The sequence below is a fragment of the Monodelphis domestica genome, chromosome 4 (genome assembly GCF_027887165.1).
Source record: "Monodelphis domestica isolate mMonDom1 chromosome 4, mMonDom1.pri, whole genome shotgun sequence".
In the NCBI taxonomy this organism is placed as follows: domain Eukaryota; kingdom Metazoa; phylum Chordata; class Mammalia; order Didelphimorphia; family Didelphidae; genus Monodelphis; species Monodelphis domestica.
In genome coordinates this window covers 34,559,641-34,569,644 of record NC_077230.1, presented here as the reverse complement: position 1 = coordinate 34,569,644, position 10,004 = coordinate 34,559,641, and positions in this window count along the sequence as shown.

Sequence of the window (10,004 nt, the reverse complement as noted above, 5' to 3'; positions counted from 1 at the left end):
TGCAACTTTTCCTTAATAATTAGTTATATCTGATTCCCTTATAATGTCCTTAGACCAATGATTTTGCTGAACTTGCCACCTTCCAGCATTTAAGCCCATTTAAAATGTTTTAAGTATTTTATTCTTTTCTAATTACGTGTTAAAGCAATATTAAGTTCCAAATTATTTCCCACTCTCCCTCATCCCCCCACTGAATAGACAAACAATTTGATAAAGATTATACATATGCAGTCATGCAAAGCATTTTTCCATACTAGTAATGATGAGAAAGAAAAAAGAAAAAAACAAGAAAAAGTGAAAAATGTTTCCCTCTATATTCAGTTTCAATAACTTTTTCCTCTGGAAGTAGATAGGATTTTTTAGTACTTCAGAACTGTCTTTTGAACTTTGTATTTTGGGAAATAGCTAAGCCATTCAAAATTGCTCATTTTTGCTGTTCCTGTGCCCAGCGTTCTCCCACTTCTTCTTGCTTCACTTTGAATCAGTTCATTTAAGTCTGTCATGTTTTTTTTTTCTTTTTTTAAAGCATTTATAAAACCTTTATTACAGCCATATGAGAAGTAAAGAAACCAAAGGAGGTTAAAACAAAACAAAACAAAACAAAAAAACAGAAGGGTGCCATGGACTGTATCTGGTCATCTCTATGGTTGCAAGAAGTCCACCATTATGGAAATGCAAGTTATATCAAATGAGAATGTATACCATTAACAAAGAAAACAATAAAAATATTTCCAAGAATGTCACTTGTTACAAGCCAATGAAGTAGAGAATTTTTTAATGTTATCGTTATTTGACCAATTAAGAATCAGGATCATAAAGATTAAATGATTTCTCTTGCACTTAGTACATAATAAACATTTATTAAATTCTTATTGAGTGGTTGTTAACTGCCTGGAGTGAAATAGCAGGTAAAAAATGAGACAATATGTTATAATGCAAAATGCTCCTGAATAGAGCTGAGTACCTGGGTTCAAATCCCAGCTTTTTACATGCTACCTTTCTTACATTAGCCAAGTTACTTAATCTCTCTAGGCTTCATCTGTCCTCTAGTCTACCCTCATCTGCGAAGAGTATTGAACAAGAGGACTTCTAAGGTTCCTGCCAGCTCTAAAGCCATGAGTCCTCTGAGTGTTGGTGGATAGATTTGAACCTTCATCACAAATACTCTTTCTATGATACTACATGACCCATGACAGAATTTAATAAGGCAGAGAAAATAATGGGTATATCCCTGGTAAGAATAACAGCGTTACCAAAGGCAGATGAATATGCCCCAGGGTTGGAAGTATCATGATGGATTCTTAAGAAATATTTAGGTTGGGATTTTTTAACCTTTATTTTTTAACAGTATGATTCCTTTCCATCCAAGGACAATTACTTCCAAGTTCTTCCTCCTTTGAGTTTTTTTTCTTTTCTTTTCTTTTCCATTTTTTTTTTACTAAACTCTCACCTTCCATCTTGAAATTAATATTGGGTATTGGTTCTAAGGCAGAAGGGCTAGGCAATGGGAGTTAAGTGACTTGTCCAGGGTCACACAGTTAGGAAGTATCTGAGACCAAATCTGAACCCAGGATCTCCCATCTCTGAGCCTAACTCTCAATCCACTGAGCCACCCAGCTGCCCCCATTTCAGGTTTTTCTGAAAGCATCCTGATTGTCATTTGTTACATGTAGCACAATAACATGACATTGTGACAATCTATTCCACAACTTGTTCAACCATTCCACAATTGAATGAGTTCAATGGTTGGATTGGTTCACACCACCACCAATACATTAGTGTCCCAATTTTCCCACATCACCTACAACAGTTCTTATTTTATTTTCCTGTCACATTAGACAATATGAAAGGTGTGCGGGGGTAAGTCAGAGATGTTTAAATTTATATTCTTCATAAGAATTTAGTGAATTTTTATGTGGCTATAGACAGTTTTGATTTATTTTTCTGAAAACTAGTTATTCTTGAAAACTAGTAACTTGAGAATGACATACTTATAAGTATACTTATAAGACTTAATCTTATACTGTTGATTAAGTTTTCTTTATTTTTGAGAAATGAGGCCTTTATCAGAGAAAGTTATAAAAAAGTTTTTCCCAGTTTTTTGCTTTCCTTCTAATCTTGGCTATCTCCATCTTGTTTGTGTGAAAACTTTTAAAGGTAATCAAAAGGATCCATTTTATTTCCTGTAATGTTTGGTAATAATTTATTCATTAATCCATAGATTTGACAGATATTCGATTCCAGCTCCCCTAATTTGATTATGACATAAATCTTTATGTATAAAAGCATGTGCCCATTTTGACTTTATCTTGGTATATGGATATAAGGTATTGATCTACATCTAGTTTCTGCCAAAATGCTTTCCATTGCTTCCAACAGTTTTTGTTCCAATGAGTTCTTGTCCCCAATGCTTGGGTTTTTGCTTTTGTGAAACATGAGATTAATAAAGTCATTTCCTACTCTGTGTATGGCATACCTAATCTATTCCACTGTTCCACTGCTGGGAACCATCAGGCCATGATATCGTGACAAAGTCACTTGTAGTAGCTAAGGAGGCTACAAAGTGGCCCTTGGCAAGATGTGACTGCCCACTCTATCCCCTTTGCATAACCTCTCTCATTAACATCCCTTACCTAAGGAATTGACATGATTATTATTCCCCCTAGTCTCAGAAGGAATAATGCAAGAGCAAAAAATACTAGTATCCTAATTCTCTAAAACATCACCAAAAAATCAGACCCTCAAACCCGATCCCAAAAGACTATCATGGGTTAACTTTTACTCAGGTACATAATTCCCAGCAAAACCATAGCTACAAGTCAAGCCCAGAACTTTCCCATTTACAGAAACATATTCTCATGAAACCAGCATTCAAATCAATCATAAAGGCCCATACAAAACGTATAGGTACACCAAATTTCATCATGCCTCAGTGACTTGATTCTTCCCCTTGAGAAACTCCCTAGTAAATCCTGAAAAATGATCAATCTAATATTAAGTATGAATTGTGTTCCCAGTACCTCTCAACCTCAATAGTATGATTGTTGAATTGTCTTTAGGAATTTCTGATTAATTATTCCCTTTTACTAAAAATAATAAGTAATTTTCTTGATTGTGAGCTCAAAACTCCTCACAGGGTAATGAGAAAATTAAGCCACCTGTGACAAAATCATCTATCTTGTGTGAAACCCTTATGCTGTCAAGAATCTGTAACACAATATAAGAATAGAGAATGCTAATCAAGTGATTTGTTAAAAGTTGATGTATTACTTTTTCAATTATCTCTATTTAGACATATGTGATAGGTAATGTACCTGCGTTCCAAGAAAATGGACATAAAAATAAACACCAAGCCTGGGGATGGCAGAGCAGCTATCAGATGCAAAGCATACCCATGGCCATAAATATACAGCTGTCTTCTGTTTGTCATTTTCTTGAATGATCTTTACCACCTGTCAAGAACCCCTGGAGTCTCAAGTGAGGCTGGACCTTGCCTGTGGCACTCCCCTACTCTTTCTTCAACAGTAGAATATAGATGATCAGTATTTTATTATACAACTGAGATCAGGTCATCTTCCATTTTTTAAAAAAATTTCCTTGGTATTTTTGGCTTTTAGTTCTTCTAGATGGATGTTAATTATATGCGTGTGTGTGTGTGTGTGTGTGTGTGTGTATAAATATATATATATATATATATAAATATATATATATATATATTTACTATTTCTGGCTATATAAAATATTTTTGTTAGCAGTTTGATGGTTATAAAAATGAATAAGTATTTAATTGGGATAAAATTGTCATTTTTAGGATATTGTCTCAACCTTCTCATGAGCAATTAATATTTGTCCAGTTGTTTATTTCTTCCTTTATTTGTGCCAAGTGTTTTGTAATTTTGTTTATCTATCTATATATTCATCCATCCATCCAGGATCCATCCATCTATCCAACCTGGATTTGCCTTGGCAGGTAGACTTCCAAGTGTTTTATATTAGCCTTCATTTATTTTAAATGAGATTTCACTCTCAATGCTTTATTTGTGTTTATTTAAGATTCATATCCTACAATTTGGCTAAAGTTGTTAATTTCTACTTGTTTAGTTGATTCTTTGAGGCTCTCTATACATATCATTATATCTGCAACCAGTGATAGCTTTCTTCCTCATTGCAAAATCTAATTCCTTCAATTTCTTTTCCTTTTATTCTATTTGTATCTAACATTTCTAGAAGAAATAACAGTATTATGAATGGGTATCCTTGATTCATCCATGATCTTATTGCAAAGGCTTCTTAACATCCTCAGTACACATAATATTTGCTATTCATTTGAGTAAATGCCACTTATTATTTTAAAAGAAAGTTCCGGGACTTCCGATCAAGATGGCGGCTTAGAGAAAGCTAAAGTTCAGATCTCTGGAAACCCTTCCTTACCAATCTCAAACTATATGCTTCTAGGGCACCCAAATTCAAAACGAACAACAGCATAGACCCCAGGAACCCTCCTCCTGGACCTGGATCAAAAGGTATGGCCCCCCAAAAGCCAGAACCCAAGATCATACGGACCTAAGGGGTAGGCAGAAGGAAGGTCCCAGGACCCATCCCCCCCAAACCAGAGAGCTGAGTCCAAAGCAGTAGCGGGAACCTAAGAGCTTGCAAAAGGACCTCAGGGTCGGCTATTCTGAAGGCTGCATCCTGAAACAACCTGACTCAGTCGCTGGAGCACCCAACACAGACAGCAGGGAAACAGAGAGAGACGGGGGAATCCTGTAGCCCACTGGCTGGATCCTTCCATCTGAGTCTCATGGAAGGTGCCTGCTTCAGGGCATACTCAGTCCAACCAGCTGAGGTTAATCCTATCAGGAGCCCTCAGAGCTCCGGGAAGCCACGGCCCAGCCCCTCTCAGAGTGCAGGCTCTTCTGAGACAACAGTAACCCTCAGGGCCAGCAAAAGGACCTCAGGGCCGGCTGTACTGAAGGCTGCATCCTGAAAACAACCTGACCCAGTTGTGGGGGCACCCAGACAGCAGAGAAACAGAGAGAGATGGTGCGGGGGGGGGGGGGAGGCTCTAATAAAAAAAGGAAAGAAGAAAAGCAAATTAATAGCATCAAAGATGAAAAAGGGGACATCATCTCCAAAGAGGAGGAAATTAAAGCAATCATTAAAAATTACTTTGCCCAATTATATGGCAATAAATACACCAATCTAGGTGACATGGATGAATACATACAAAAATACAAACTGCCTAGACTAACAGAAGAAGAAATAGAATTCTTAAATAATCCCATATTTGAAAATGAAATCCAACAGGCCATCAAAGAACTTCCTAAGAAAAAATTCCCAGGGCCAGATGGATTCACCAGTGAATTCTATCAAACATTCAGAGAACAGTTAATCCCAATACTATACAACTATTCAACATAATAAGCAAAAAGGGAGTTCTACCAAACTCCTTTTATGACACATTATTATTCTGCTCAATTTATGACACTTATTATTCTGCTCAATTGGACCCAGTAGCAGCAGGAGCACCACCATGTCTTAGAGGAGTAGCTGCTACAGCCTTAATAGTGACAAAAACTGTTGATCTAGTATTGGGATGTCCATTAACAATTATGTGGGCGACTTCCGGTTAAGATGGAGGCTTAGAGAAAGCTGAAGTTCAGATCTCCGGAAAACCCTTCCCGACCGATCTCAAACTAGAAGCTCCTAAGGCGCCGAAATTCAAAACGATCAACAGCACAGACCCTGGGAACCCTCCTCCTGGAAATGGACCCGGTTCAAAAGGTACGGCTCCCCTTAAAAGCCAGAACCCGAGATCCCTCGGACCTCAGGGGTAGGAGCGCAGAGTCCAAGGCTCCCGGAAGCGGCAGCCGCGCCGGGCTCAGAGAGCAGGGTCTGAGGAACAACAACCCTCAGGGTCTTCTACCCAAGTCCCAGTCCGGGTGAAAGTTACTGCCTGGGGCTTCCGCTGCAAAGAGCCAGTCGGTCAAAGAGCCGGTCGGTCCGGGTGAAAGTTACTGCCTGGGGCCTCCGCCACAGAGAGCTGGTCAAAACAACAGCAACCCTCAGGGCGGGCAAGACAGCCTCACGGGCTGGATCCTGCTATCCAAGTCTCAGTGAAAGTCTGTGCTCTCGGAGCTTGGGGAAGCTGCAGCCCATCCCCCCGCAGGCCGACGAAACAGCCTCACGGCCAGGGATTCTGAAGGCAACTTCCGGAAATCGAGCCAGGGGGAAGAGTGTGGCCTCGTGGTCCGACCCTTCCATTCCAGTTCCAGTGAGGCATATTCAGTTTAACCCAGGGAAAGCTCATAGAACCATCTGCCCAGGACTGCCTCTGAACACCAGACAGAGGCAAGAAAAACTAATCCTCCACATTCAGAAATGGCAAACTCCACAGAACCACAGAAGCCCCAAAATACCAAGAAAAATAAGAAGAAAGGGGCGACTCTGGACACATTCTATGGAGCCAAAATACAAAATACAGAGCAGATAGAAGAAAATATACAAGAAAATTCTCCAAAATCTTCCAAAGGAAATAGAAACTCTCCACAAACCCATGAAGAATTTGAATCAGAAAGGACCAAAAAGATGGAAGCCCTCTGGGAGGAAAAGTGGGAAATGATGCAAAAGAAATTCACGCATCTACAAAACCAGTTTGACCAAACTGTAAAAGAAAACCAGGCTTTAAAGCAAGAACTAATAAAGCAAAGCCAAAACACCAAGAAATTAGAAGAGAACATAAAATATCTCACCGACAAGGTGATAGATCTGGAAAACAGGGGGAGAAGAGAAAATTTAAGAATAATTGGACTCCCAGAAAAGCCAGAAATAAACACCAAACTGGACATGGTGATACAAGATATAATCAAAGAAAATTGCCCAGAGATTCTAGAACAAGGGGGCAATACAGCCACTGACAGAGCTCACAGAACACCTTCTACACTAAACCCCCAAAAGACAACTCCCAGGAATGTAATTGCCAAATTCCAAAGCTATCAAACAAAAGAAAAAATCCTACAGGAAGCCAGAAAAAGACAATTTAGATATAAAGGAATGCCAATCAGGATCACACAAGACCTTGCAAGTTCTACGCTGAATGATCGTAAGGCATGGAACATGATCTTCAGAAAGGCAAGAGAGCTGGGTCTCCAACCAAGAATCAGCTACCCAGCAAAACTGACTATATACTTCCAAGGGAAAGTATGGGCATTCAACAAAATAGAAGACTTCCAACTTTTTGCAAAGAAAAGACCAGAGCTCTGTGGAAAGTTTGATACCGAAAATCAAAGAGCAAGGAATACCTGAAAAGGTAAATATTAAGGAAAGGGGAAAAATGTTATCTTCTTTTACTCAAACTCTCTTCTATAAGGACTACATTTATATCAATCTATGTATACTAATATGTGGGGAAAATGTAATGTATAAATAGGGGGTAAAGAAAGACCAAATAGAATAATGGTTCTCACACAAAGATTCACAGGGGAAGGGGAGGGGAAGAAAACTCCTATAAGAAGGAGAGGAAGAGAGGGGGGGGGGGTTTACTTAAACCTCAATCTCAGGGAAATCAACTCGGAGAGGGAAAAACATCCAGATCCATTGGGATCTTGAATTCTATCTTACCCAACAAGGGTAAGGAGAAGGGAAAACCAAGGGGGGGAGGGGGAGAGGGAGAACAAAAAGGGAGGGAAAGAGAGGGGGGAGGGGGAGGGAACAAAAAGGGAGGGACTAAAAAGGGAAACATCAAGGGAGGGGACAAGGGGGACTGATTCAAAGTAAATCACTGGACTAAAAGGTAGAGCCAAAGAAGAAAAGGTTAGAATTAGGGAAGGCAATCAAAATGCCAGGGAGTCCACAAATGACAATCATAACTTTGAACGTGAATGGGATGAACTCACCCATAAAACGTAGACGAATAGCTGAATGGATTAGAATCCAAAACCCTACCATATGTTGTCTTCAAGAAACACACATGAGGCAGGTTGACACCCACAAGGTCAGAATTAAAGGATGGAGTAAGACCTTCTGGGCCTCAACTGATAGAAAGAAGGCAGGAGTGGTAATCATGATATCTGATAAAGCCAATGCAAAAATAGACCTGATCAAAAGGGATAGGGAAGGTAATTATATTTTGTTAAAAGGGACTCTAGACAATGAGGAAATATCATTAATCAACATGTATGCACCAAATAATATAGCACCCAAATTTCTAATGGAGAAACTAGGAGAATTGAAGGAAGAAATAGACAATAAAACCATACTAGTGGGAGACTTAAACCAACCATTATCAAATTTAGATAAATCAAATCAAAAAATAAATAAGAAAGAGGTAAAAGAAGTGAATGAAATCTTAGAAAAATTAGAATTAATAGACATATGGAGAAAAATAAATAGAGATAAAAAGGAATACACCTTCTTCTCAGCACCACATGGCACATTCACAAAAATTGACCATACATTAGGTCACAGAAACATAGCACACAAATGCAAAAAAGCAGAAATAATGAATGCAGCCTTCTCAGATCACAAGGCAATAAAAATAATGATTAGTAATGGTACATGGAAAACCAAATCTAAAACCAATTGGAAATTAAACAATATGATACTCCAAAACCGTTTAGCTAAAGAAGAAATCATAGAAACAATTAATAATTTCATCAAGGAAAATGACAATGGCGAAACATCCTTTCAAACCTTTTGGGATGCAGCCAAAGCGGTAATCAGAGGCAAATTCATATCCCTGAAAGCTCATATTAACAAACAAGGGAGAGCAGAGATCAATCAATTGGAAATGCAATTGAAAAAACTCGAAAGCGATCAAATTAAAAACCCCCAGCAGAAAACCAAATTAGAAATCCTAAAAATTAAGGGAGAAATTAATAAAATCGAAAGTGATAGAACTATTGATTTAATAAATAAGACAAGAAGCTGGTACTTTGAAAAAACAAACAAAATAGACAAAGTACTGGTCAATCTAATTAAAAAAAGGAAGGAAGAAAAGCAAATTCACAGCATTAAAGATGAAAAGGGGGACAGCACCTCCAATGAGGAGGAAATTAAGGCAATCATTAGAAATTACTTTGCCCAATTATATGGCAATAAATACACCAATTTAGGAGAAATGGATGAATATATACAAAAATACAAACTGCCTAGACTAACAGAAGAGGAAATAGAATTCTTAAATAATCCCATATCAGAAATTGAAATCCATCAAGCCATCAAAGAACTTCCTAAGAAAAAATCCCCAGGGCCTGATGGATTCACCTGTGAATTCTATCAAACATTCAGAGAACAGTTAACCCCAATACTATACAAACTATTTGACATAATAAGCAAAGAGGGAGTTCTACCAAACTCCTTTTACGACACAAACATGGTACTGATTCCAAAACCAGGCAGGTCAAAAACAGAGAAAGAAAACTATAGACCAATCTCCCTAATGAATAAAGATGCAAAAATTTTAAATAGGATACTAGCAAAAAGACTCCAGCAAGTGATCAGAAGGATCATTCACCATGATCAAGTAGGATTCATACCAGGGATGCAGGGCTGGTTCAACATTAGGAAAACCATCCACATAATCGACCACATCAACAAGCAAACTAGCAAGAACCACATGATTATCTCAATAGATGCAGAAAAAGCCTTTGATAAAATACAACACCCATTCCTATTAAAAACACTAGAAAGCATAGGAATAGAAGGGTCATTCCTAAAAATAATAAACAGTATATATCTAAAACCAACAGCTAATATCATCTGCAATGGGGATAAACTAGATGCATTCCCAATAAGATCAGGAGTGAAACAAGGATGCCCATTATCACCTCTACTATTTGACATTGTACTAGAAACACTAGCAGTAGCAATTAGAGAAGATAAAGAAATTGAAGGCATCAGAATAGGCAAGGAGGAGACCAAGTTATCACTCTTTGCGGATGACATGATGGTCTACTTAAAGAATCCTAGAGATTCAACCAAAAAGCTAATTGAAATAATCAACA